General features: G+C 44.6%; 1 long non-coding RNA gene across 1 annotated transcript; it reads right to left on the reverse strand.

Moving 5' to 3' along the window:
- Positions 1-613: 613 nt before the first annotated feature.
- LOC309522142 lies at positions 614-10,962 on the reverse strand. The gene is made up of 3 exons (XR_014214901.1): positions 10,894-10,962; positions 2,530-2,619; positions 614-1,290 (listed from the first exon to the last, which is right to left on the reverse strand). It is a non-coding gene; the product is annotated as an uncharacterized lncRNA (long non-coding RNA).
- Positions 10,963-11,363: the final 401 nt, after the last annotated feature.

Genomic DNA, 11,363 nt, shown 5'->3' on the forward strand with positions numbered 1-11,363 from the left:
ATATACTCCCTTACACAATCCCATTCTTCAATTCATTTTTGATCTGTTTGTCCTCTTATCGCCACCGTAAGTCCAGCCGAAACTATATATTCGCAAAATTTGACTTGCCTCTCTCAAGCAGATGGGATTTTCTCCCCCTTCCAATTTTTTGCTATAAGTATTCTGGCAGCAGCTGTTGCATATAAGAATACTTTTCTCTTGGTAGCAGCTCAAAAAGTTTCATAAGCCAAGAAGATCAGGAATCAAGAAGATAGAAATTTTACTAAGGAATGGGAAAAAAATATAATTTATTTTGGAGAACACTGTAAGCAACTAAAAATTGACTGTAACAACACTTGTAATGTAACAAGAACCATGGGAAAACAGGGATTTTTAAGAAAATGGAGAATTTTATAAGATGCAGTTGGAAAAAAAAAAGAATTCTGACGGAAACAGTAGAGGGGCAGAGGGAAGTGCAAGGATTCAGTGAATCCTTTACAGTCTGATTATGATACAAATGTAAATATAAATGTAAATGGTAAAAACCAATAAAAAAATTGTAAAAAAACCCCACAACCCTCCATAAAAGTTTCATATAGAAAAACTTCTTCTTTTTTTTTTTAAAAAAAACCCATTATAAATATAAAAGTTTAAAACAACAGCACATACTTACCCTCCATTTCCAAGACATATATCAAGTGGGATAAAGATTTTAGAAGCCTTGTTGAAAGTAACCTGTGGAATTCCCTGCTACAAGGTTTTCAATTTACTGGCATCCCAACTCCAGGCTATATCACTTTACCTTGATTCAGATTTGGTGATGTTTACTTGATAGCTTGGATGACGCATTGAGACCGCTTGTGCTTTCTGCTTTTTCCTGAACTCTTTTTCACTTTTTACTTCTTTAAAAAAACTTTCTCTGTATTCACACCAGAGAAGCTGAATGCATTCTTCAGTCTTCAGGCAAGTGCGGATAAACCTCCTTCACAAACTCTCAGGAAAATCATTCAACTGGCCTTTCAATTGGATTCACGGTGGACAAAGAGAGTTTTTTCCCCTCCTCCTCCCATTAATAACACCAGAAGTTGTGGTCACTCAATGAAATGGATTAGTAGGAAACTCAGGAAAGGCAAAATAAATATTTCTTCACACCCTGCATTTTTTTGTTTGTTAAGATCAATAATCACACCATCCCTGCTGATTGTATTTACTTGTAAATTCCTCCCTTCCCTGTTCATAGGCAAATCCTGCTTTCTTCCCTGAAGGAAAAGACTCCTGTCTTGAGTGTCCCACTGCTTGGTGAAGAGGGAACTGAAATGGCATCAAAGAACATTGTTCCAAGTTAAAAGCCTAGGTAGCCTCAAGGGTTGTGGGGCTACCGAGTACTTTTGCACAACTTAGCCACTAGAGGGAGAAAGAAACACACTGAATTAACTTGAATTACCATGGAAAAAATTAATACATATTGCAATGCTTGGCTAGAAAGTGGTACCTCTTATGAATACCAACCCCTCGGTATTCTGCTAGGCAATAGTAAGTTTTAGGACTACACCGAATATTTTCTAGTTTTGCTTTTTGGGCCAAATATAGAACCTCAATATTTGAATATTGAATTTGACAATTTGAATATTGTCAAAATTCTTTATTGTGAAACTAAATCACTTTTTCACCTGTTCCTCTGTTCTTTCTCTTCTTGGCTGCAAGTCCTACACCAACACAACTCCTCCAGAATTGCATCCTTCCCCTTCCTGGATTAGCCACATAGGCCATCCCAGCCAATCAGGGAGCACAGGCTCTTTCTAGACCCCCCACCCGCCCCAAATTCCTTGCTCTTTCTCCCACCCACTCAAAGCTGTGCTCTTTGCTGTCTGATGCTAGAGAGAGAGGGAGCCATGTGGCAGTGCTCCGTGTGTGTTGATATGTAAATAAAGTAGATTAGCCAAAATGCTGAAGTTGTTGAGGTCTGTCATGCGAGCTGAGAAGACTCTGCGGATCCCTAAGTGTGCCGGTGTCTGTTGGCATTGGTCGCTGTGATGTTTAGGCAGAAGAAAGCTTTTGAAACTCCCGAACGATTGACCAGGAGGGAGGGAACATGCCAGTCGGGTATGTGTCTCTGCCAGTCCTACTCGAGTGTAGGACGAGCTCCTGACAACCTCCGCTGTCTGTCCTCTGCTGCCTCAGTGGTGGTTGGCTTCATCAGTAGGTCTTCTCATAGCCTTCTCAAGGCCTATTCCTCTTCGCTGGCAGAAGCGATGTGTCTACTTCCAGATGTGCTGCGCCCACTTCCGGCTGTGTGGGGGTGTCCAAGGCGGAGGCTGTCCCGGCCACCCAGGAAGAGGCAGCGAAGGTGAGGAGGTGGAAGTGGAACATTCCAGAATTCAAACAGAAGAAGGCAGCTTCTGTGAATCAGTGATGTGCCGCTCAAATCGGGACAGTTGAGTGATATGGGGTATTTGAACAAATGTACAAAGGCTAGTATTTTTCCATTGCAAAGCTGGGGTAAGCTAAGTTTTTGCGACTGAATCACAGGCTTTCAGAGAGTTTACTTACGTTAATGAAGTAGCCCACACTACTCTGAGCCACAAGTTTGTTTTGCAAGCACGCAGAGATCTCCCTGGGCGTTCACCAAGATGTAGCAAGCTGGAAGAAGAGGGAGACAGAGTTCTTTTGATTTTTAAGCTGAAAAAATTGGTTTTGGGCAAAGATACGTTCTTGAGCCTTTTACTGGGATCAGTAGATGTAAGAATAGAAAGGTGTAGCTGAGACAAGGCATCGTTTATTGTTTTTGTAATGTTTAAACCAAGTTTAGGGACGCGGGTGGCGCTGTGGGTTAAACCACAGAGCCTAGGACTTGCTGATCAGAAGGTCAGCGGTTCAAATCCCCGTGACAGAGTGAGCTCCCATTGCTTGATCCCTGCTCCTGCCAACCTAGCAGTTCGAAAGCACGTCAAAGTGCAAGTAGAGAAATAGGTACCGCTCTGGCGGGAAGGTAAACGGCGTTTCCGTGCGCTACTCTGGTTCACCAGAAGCGGCTTAGTCATGCTGGCCACATGACCCGGAAGCTGTATGCCGGCTCCCTCGGCCAATAAAGTGAGATGAGCGCCGCAACCCCAGAGTCGGCCACGACTGGACCTAATGGTCAGGGACCTCTTTACTTTTACCTTTAAACCAAGTTTGTGCAAGTAAAGCTTTAAATCTTATTTTTTCGTGATGAGAATTTGTTTTCTACACAAGAGGCCGGATCTGGGAGAGAACTTCCACTGGCAACATTAACGATTTACACAGAGTGGGTAAGGCAATGAGGTTTATTTTATAAAGCCCAGTGTTCGGGCTTATTTCTTAATCCAAGTCTTGCCTCTTGAACCAGGAGGACTAAGCCGCTACCAGATCTCTTGCCTTGCTTGTCAGCATGCAGAAGTCCACCTGCTCAGTGCTGGCTTGGCTTTGCATCAGCCTGCCTTTCTGGTGACAGTCCCCCTTCCGCCTGTTTGAAATGGGAGGCAGCCTTGTCTCTAGCCTGCTAGCCATGACACAGAAATCCCTCTCCTTGCTCCCGGCGGCTAGGCTGTCCTTTGTCAGCTGTGTCATCCTTCCATATGTTCAACAGCAACAAGAGCATTTTGCGGTTTTCACGTTTGCCGTCTTGATCAGTTGAAACCGGAAAGGCGTTAAGCACCCATTTGGGACAGAGGGGTGACAAATAAAACATCTATTTCCAGCCATAAAACAATAGCCTTACAAACAGATATTTAAAGAGTAACAGGATAATGACTTAATCTCCCTTGTCACAGTAATGCACTTTAAATTGCTGCCTAAAACCGCCACAGCCTTTATTATCAAACTTCCTGTTGAGATCTCTTCCTTTCCTGGGTGTGTGTTTGTGTGTGGCTGAAAAGGAAGCATGGGAAGGTGTGCAGTTTTGCCCTGCAATGGCAGTTCTGGGGGGTAGCGAGTGCCCAGGAACACAGAACAGGGCTGGTCTTGGAGTGGGGCTGGTAGTGTTACTCCAGAAGGTAGGCACATCTTCTTTAAAAAAAATCATATTTATTTGGTTTTACAAATATGAATTTATAACATTCCAAATACATATCCCTATACAGAGATTAGTGGGACGCGGGTGGTGCTGTGGGTTAAACCACAGAGCCCAGGACTTGCCAATCAGAAGGTCGGTGGTTCGAATCCCCGCGACGGGGTGAGCTCCCGTTGCTCAGTCCCTGCTCCTGCCATCCTAGCAGTTCAAAATCACATCAAAGTGCAAGTAGATAAATAGGTACCGCTCCGGCGGGAAGGTAAACGGCATTTCCGTGCGCTGCTCTGGTTCGCCAGAAGCGGCTTAGTCATGCTGGCCACAAGACCCGGAAACTGTACGCTGGCTTCCTCGGCCAATAAAGCGAGATGAGCACCGCAACCCCAGAGTCAGCCACAACTGGACCTAACGGTCAGGGGTCCCCTTTACCTTTATACAGAGATTACCAGCCACCCCCTCCATGGGTCCTATTGTCCACATTTACAACTGCATTTTATTCCATATTCTATATTTTATATCCATCCATATTGTACACAGAATTTGTTACATTACAAATGGGTTTCAAATCCTGCTAGTATTTCCATCTGCTTGCAGTAGTCTCCTAGATAAGTTACAAATTTTTCCCAATCTTTTAAAAAGTTTTTGTCCTCTTGGTTCCTGAGTTTTCCAGTCAGCTTTGCTATTTCAGCGTAGTCCATCAGCTTAGTTTGCCCTTCCTCTCTGGTAGGGACTTTATCTTTTTCCGTCTCTGGGCTAGTAGCATCTGAGCGGCTACTACTATTGTCCCGTACATAAAAAGTTTATTTTGCTCCTTTGGGATGCTAGTACCTATAATTCCTAATAAAAATGTTTCTGGTTTTTTTTTAACAAAGGTTATTTTAAAAATTCCACCCCCCATTCATTATATATAATCTCCCAGAAAGCTTTTATTACCTTACACGTCCACCACATATGATAAAAGGTACAGTGGTACCTCGGGTTACATACGCTTCAGGTTACATACGCTTCAGGTTACAGTCTCCATTAATCCAGAAATATTACCTCGGGTTAAGAACTTTGCTTCAGGATGAGAACAGAAATTGTGTTCCGGCAGCGCGGCAGCAGCAGGAGGCCCCGTTAGCTAAAGTGGCGCTTCAGGTTAAGAACAGTTTCCGGTTAAGAACGGACCTCCAGAACGAATTAAGTACTTACCCTGAGGTACCACTGTACCTTCTTTTTCTTTACATTTCCAGCAGGTATTCGTACTTGTTCCATAGAATGCAAATACCTGCTGAAAACGTAAAGGGGGGGAAAAGCACTATGATGCCACTTTAAACAGTCGTGGCTTCCCCAAAGGATTCCGGGAACTGCAGTTTGCTAAGGGTGCCGAAAGTTGTTAGGAGGCCCCCATTTCCCTGCTAGAGCTACAATTTCCAGCGGTCCTGGGGAAGAAGGCTGCCCAGCCACTCTCGAGAATTGTAGTTCTGTGGGGGGAATGAAGATCTCCCAGCAACTCTCAACACTTTTAGCAAACTGGGAGGTATCGCAGAGGCTACCCTTGGTGTGTGTTAGGAAGAGAGAAGAGTTTGGATTTGATATCCTGCTTTATCACTACCCGAAGGAGTCTCAAAGCAGCTAACAATCTCCTTCCCCTTCCTCCCCCACAACAAACCCTCTGTGAGGTGAGTGGGGCTGAGAGACTTCAGAGAAGTGTGCCTGGCCCAAGGTCACCCAGCAGCTGCATGTGGAGGAGCAGGGAATTGAACCCGGTTCACCAGATTATGAGTCTACCGCTCTTAACCACTACACCACACTGGCTCTCAGTGAATATGAGCTGAATATGTGGGAAAATACCACTGCCCAAGCTACTTGATACCCACACTACAGAATGAATGGACGGCATTCTTTTCATTCTCCTCAGATCTGTCCCTGGGATCCTGCAAGCCATTATTTTGTCAGTTGGAATCCTATCTTGGAGTCCTCTGCCAGCCTACAGGAATTAAACTCCTGACCGTTTTTACAATCTACCTTAGCGATGTGTTACCTCGAATGGCTTAATCCTTTTGTCTCTCTAGGCGAGCTGAATCATCCCAGAGAGTTCTCCTAGGAACTAATCTTTGTAGCTTTGCGCTCCGGCTTTCGACCAGGACTCGAGGCTAGCCGAGTCTGCTAGCAGAGCCTCTTTTCAGACATTTTGTCTGGAGGCTTCCAGGCAGAAAGAAGATTTTTGGGGAAGGCAGCATTGCGTGATATCTTCCTAAGCCTGACTTTAAATCGACCTTGAAAGCTGCACATAAATAGAACTTTTGCATAACAGGGGAAAGGCAGGCAAACAGGGGAGGATGCAAGGACTCTGTTGTTACAGCTGACTAAATTCAGCTCAGTTCATTAAAGTTTCCCCTTCTGAAAAAAACAACATCTGGAATTTTAAGCTACCATTGGTCTATAGAGGCGATTTCCAAGTGGATCTTTCCTCTGAAGGTTTTATTCTTTTCACTTCCATTCATTGTAGGATCAGGTACCCTTCAGAGGTTTTGAGCAAACAGAGCCCCCACCTTGCTGGCTAGGAAATTCAGGCCTTGAAAGCATGGGCATAGCATGGGGGTACAGGGTGGCCATGGCCCCAGTCACATTTTTTAAAAAATCTCTCTCTCTCTCTCTCTCTCTCTCTCTCTCTCTCTCTCTCTCTCTCTCATTTTTATTGGTTTTTACAGATACAAAATACAAATAAACAAAGAATAAAAAGTACCGTATATCTATATAAAGAGATTCTCCGAATCTCAAGACTTCCCCTCATCCCCTCCATGGGGGTCTCATTTTGAACATCTAGTACTGTGTATTCATCCATACTCCAGTTTTTTTTAAATATCAAACCATATTATCCATTGTAAATTTTACACTACAAGTGAAATCAAGATCCTGCCTTTGTTTCCATCTGCTTACAGTGGTCTCCTAAATAACTTATAATTTTTCTCCCATTCTTTTATAAAGTTTTTGTCGTCTTGGTTCTGAGGTTTCCAGTCAATTTTGCCATCTCTGCAGAGTCCATCATCTAATAGCACCCAGGTGGCTGTTGTTCCATACATAAAAAGTCTTTTCTGCTTCTTTGGTATGTCGGTACCTGTAATTTCTAATAAAAAGGTTTCTGGTTTCTTGACAAAAACTATTTTAAGCATATTTTTCATTTCATTATATATCATCTCCTAGAAAGATTTTATTACCTTACAAGTCCACCACATATGATAAAAGGTACCTTCTTTTTCTTTACATTTCCAGCAGATATTTGTGCTTGTCCTATACATTTTTGCTAATTTAGTAGGGGTCAAATACCACTGATACATCATTTTCATATAATTCTCTTTTAGTGTACAGCATGCAGTAAATTTAAAAAATTGTGTCCCAGGCACAAATTTTCAAGGGGACGGGAACTAGGTGCCCCCCACAGGCGCTCCCAGTGTGGCCTGGCCCAGTGCTCCTCTGTGCCCACCAAGGGCCGCAATGATGTGGGGATGATTAGGGAGGCAGGACAGGATATATTATTTAATGACATACTTCCTAACTTGCGCTAGCAAGTTCCATATTCTAGCAGAGTTCCAAACATCCCCCTTTTTAAATTACGCTGCGATCAGCTTGTTGCTGACTCATCTGAGCCTTACTATTAAAGGTTCCTTCCTGGTAAAATCCCTTCTAATCCCTCTGAAAAAGAATAAACACAAGAATCTGATTAATGTTAATATAAAAGTAGTTTAGTCACCGATTCATTCAGGTTCACAGACCTATCCCTGAAGGCAGGCTTAGGTTACATAACAACTAGAACTATGCCATAAAGAAGTTAGTCCCAAGTGACTGCGACTAAGCAGTCACTTCTCCAAACACACAGCAACATACAAAATGGAGAAGACACACTGATCAGAACATGGAGGCCATGTGCTCCTCCATGTTAGCACAACAGACCACACCCTCTTCAAGTCTGTCCCAGCTCAGGAGGAAACAGGAAGTCTTCTCCTGAGTGGTACAAAACATCCCCTAACATGTCCACTGTAGGACTGTTGTACTTGACTGCAGTTTTACATCCCACAGATGGCTGGCCAGGCTGCCCCCTGCACAGTTGGGCAGGTGGCTCAGTGCGGCCCCACTTTGCCCTAGTGCAGGCATGTCCAACTCCCAAGAGACTGCAATCTACTCACAGTATAAAAAGACCGGCTGTGATCTCCCCATTGTCATTGCCAGGAGCTGTTGAGCTTTTTTAAGGGCAGGATTGATCAAACTTGTTGAGCTTCTTTTAGGGGAGGGTAGTCCAAAAAAGTTGTTGAGCGTTTCTTAGAGGAGGGTTGACCAAAGTTGTTGAGCCTTCTTTAGGGGAGGGTAGACCACAGTTGCAGTGACAAACTTAGACAGCATCTTAAAAAGCAGAGACATCACTTTGGCAACAAAGGTTCATATAGTTAAAGCTATGGTTTTCCCAGTAGTGATGTAAGGAAGTGAGAGCTGGAACATAAAGAAGGCTGATCACCAAAGAATTGATGCTTTTGAATTGTGGTGCTGGAGGAGACTCTTGAGAGTCCCATGGACTGCAAGAAGATTAAACTGATCCATTCTGAAGGAAATCAGCCCTGAGTGCTCACTGGAAGGACAGATCCTGAAGCTGAGACTCCAATATTTTGGCCACCTCATGAGAAGAGAAGACTCCCTGGAAAAGACCCTGATGTTGGGAAAGATGGAGGGCACAAGGAGAAGGGGACGACAGAGGGCGAGATGGTTGGATAGTGTTCTCGAATGTACCAGCATGAGTTTGACCAAACTGCGGGAGGCAGTGGAAGACAGGAGTGCCTGGCGTGCTTTGGTCCATGGGGTCACGAAGAGTCAGACACGACTAAATGACTAAACAACAGTTCACAGTGATGTCAGTACCAAGAGGTCAGGTACGTCCTGTGGTGGTCTTGTAGTAAGGTGAAGGCTTACTGGGAAATAAACAACAACAACAGGCCACAGTTGTTGAGCTTTTTGGGGGGAGGGTTGACCTGTTGGGCATGCCTGCCCTAGTGGGAGTGGGGTCATTCTGGTGGTGTCAGTGGCAAGGGCTGGTCAGGCACCCCCTGCCCAGTGTGCTCATGTAACATGTGGCAGCGACTGATGCAACGCCACTACTTGAACCATCATAGAATCATAGAGTTGGAAGAGACCACAAGGGCCATCGAGTCCAACCCCCTGCCAACCATGACCCCCCTTCAATGATCTAATGCTGAGACCTCTCTGATGGGTTGTATTCAATAAAGGTCTACCTGCTGAAATTACTGGACATGGCTCCCTTAGGCCGTGTTAGAGAAGAGATTTGGAACCTGTGGCCCTCCACATGGGTTGGATGACAATTCCCACAATTCCTGGCCATGCTGTGAGCCATACATCTGCATGGTGCTGACAGAGCTGCCTCCCTACCTTAGCTACCACCTTGCATCCCCCCCCCCCGTAAACATATACCCGCCCCCTGAACACTTAGCAACAGCAGTGGGCTCTTATGCCCCTGCAGTCACTGTTTCATAAAGGACTTTAAAGTCAAAAATAACTGGCAGGTCTGGCAGGTCCCCAGCCTTATCTGCTCCCTCTGATAAGGATGCAAGAGTCCCTCTGTCTTTGCTGCCCCATTGCTGCATCTTACTCCCTTTCCTGCTTTGTTGGTTTTAACTGTGCGGAAAAAGAGAGGGAACTCTGGAGTGCCATTGGCAGCCCTAAAGATCTGTGAGCTCACCCTAAATGGCACGATAATGGTGCTAAATTATCTGTGAATGTGCACGGTTTTCAGGACTTCGCCACAGCACCAGCAAAACGTTAATTCTGCATTTGGCGTCGTTGCCAAAGCGTTCCACTCCCATGAAAGCGCTGGCAGGGATGTGAGCGTCTAAACCCAAAAGCTGCGTTTCCTTCCAGGTTATTTGACTAAAAATAGAGGAAGATAAAGAAGCAGCCCTTCCGCCCGGTAACAAAGCAATGCTAACTCCTGCACTTGACTGAGCAAATCCATCGCTTTAGCCAGATAGCCTTGACCTAATACAATGCTGCAGAGTCGACTGCTGAGCATTGCTCGTGCCTGCTCCATTTTCATTCTGCCCTTTAAAAAATGTTTGCATTGCAATACAAAATTGTACAACATGATTCAGCCTGGTTAAGATGAGCAGATAACATTTTCAAAAGCGAAAGCTGCAGCCACCCACAGAGATTGCATTTAGGGGGACATAACACCTAGGCCTCTAAGCACCAGATAAGGCTACCCAATTTGGCACTGGCTGATTTTGTACCTAGGGTGGCCAGATGCAAAAGAAGACAGGGCTCCTGAACTTTTAATAGCCGTGTGCAGAAGACTAAATTTTCGGCAGGTGTTATATGTGCCCCATTGAGCAATCTAGCTTTCTGCGCTAGCTGCAGCTTCTGAATAAGGGTATTCCAAGAAACAGCATGTTATAGCAATCTAATTGTGAGGCTACCAATGCACAGGTCACAGTATCTAGGCTTTCTCTGTCCAGGAGTGGATGTAAGCTGGCTTCCTGCCAAAGCTAGCAATAGATGTTCCTTGCCACTCAGGTAACTTGCGCTTCCGGGAGCACCCTAGATCGTACACCTATGCTTTCAGACTGATGTCAACCCCATCTACAACAGGTGAATTTCCCAGTTTCTGGTCTCGGGAACCACCCACCCCCAGTGCCTTTTGCTTATCAGGATTCAACTTTAGTATAGATTAGCTCCAGACCCTCCAAGGGACAGTCCCAGATTTACAGAAGCTGTTCTGGTTTCTCATTTGATCCTGGAATGTCACACTTTTCCTTAGGACCTCCCTATTTTCACTGGAGAAATGTTGGAGTGTATGGAGTTATGTGACCCCCGAGCCAAGGGGATAAGTAACTATACAGTCATACCTTGGTTGTTGAATGCCCTGGAACTTGGACGTTTTGGTTCCAAACGCGGCAAACCCGGAAGTAATTGTTCTGGTTTGTGAACGTTCTTTTGGAACCCGAACGACTGACAGGGAGCTTCCTGCAGCCAAACAGAAACTGCAATTTGGTTTTCAAACGTTTTGAAAGTCGAACGGACTTCCGGAACAGATTCCGTTCGACTTCCAAGGTATGACTGTACAATCTTTAGAAGACACATGAAGTGAGCCCTATAATAGGGGAGTTTTTAAAGTTTATTGTTTTATTATGTTTTTATGTGTCTTGAAAGCCAACCAGAGTGTCTGGGGCAACCCAGTCAGATTGGCAGGGAATAATAATAATAATAATAATAATAATAATAATAATAATAATATAATAGTGATGATGATGATGATGGAATAGGACATCCCTATTTTCATCAGAGAAATGTTGGAGAGTATGTAGCTCTCATCCAA

Source organism: Podarcis vaucheri, assembly GCF_965113315.1.
Source record: "Podarcis vaucheri genome assembly, chromosome: 17".
Classification (NCBI taxonomy): domain Eukaryota; kingdom Metazoa; phylum Chordata; class Lepidosauria; order Squamata; family Lacertidae; genus Podarcis; species Podarcis vaucheri.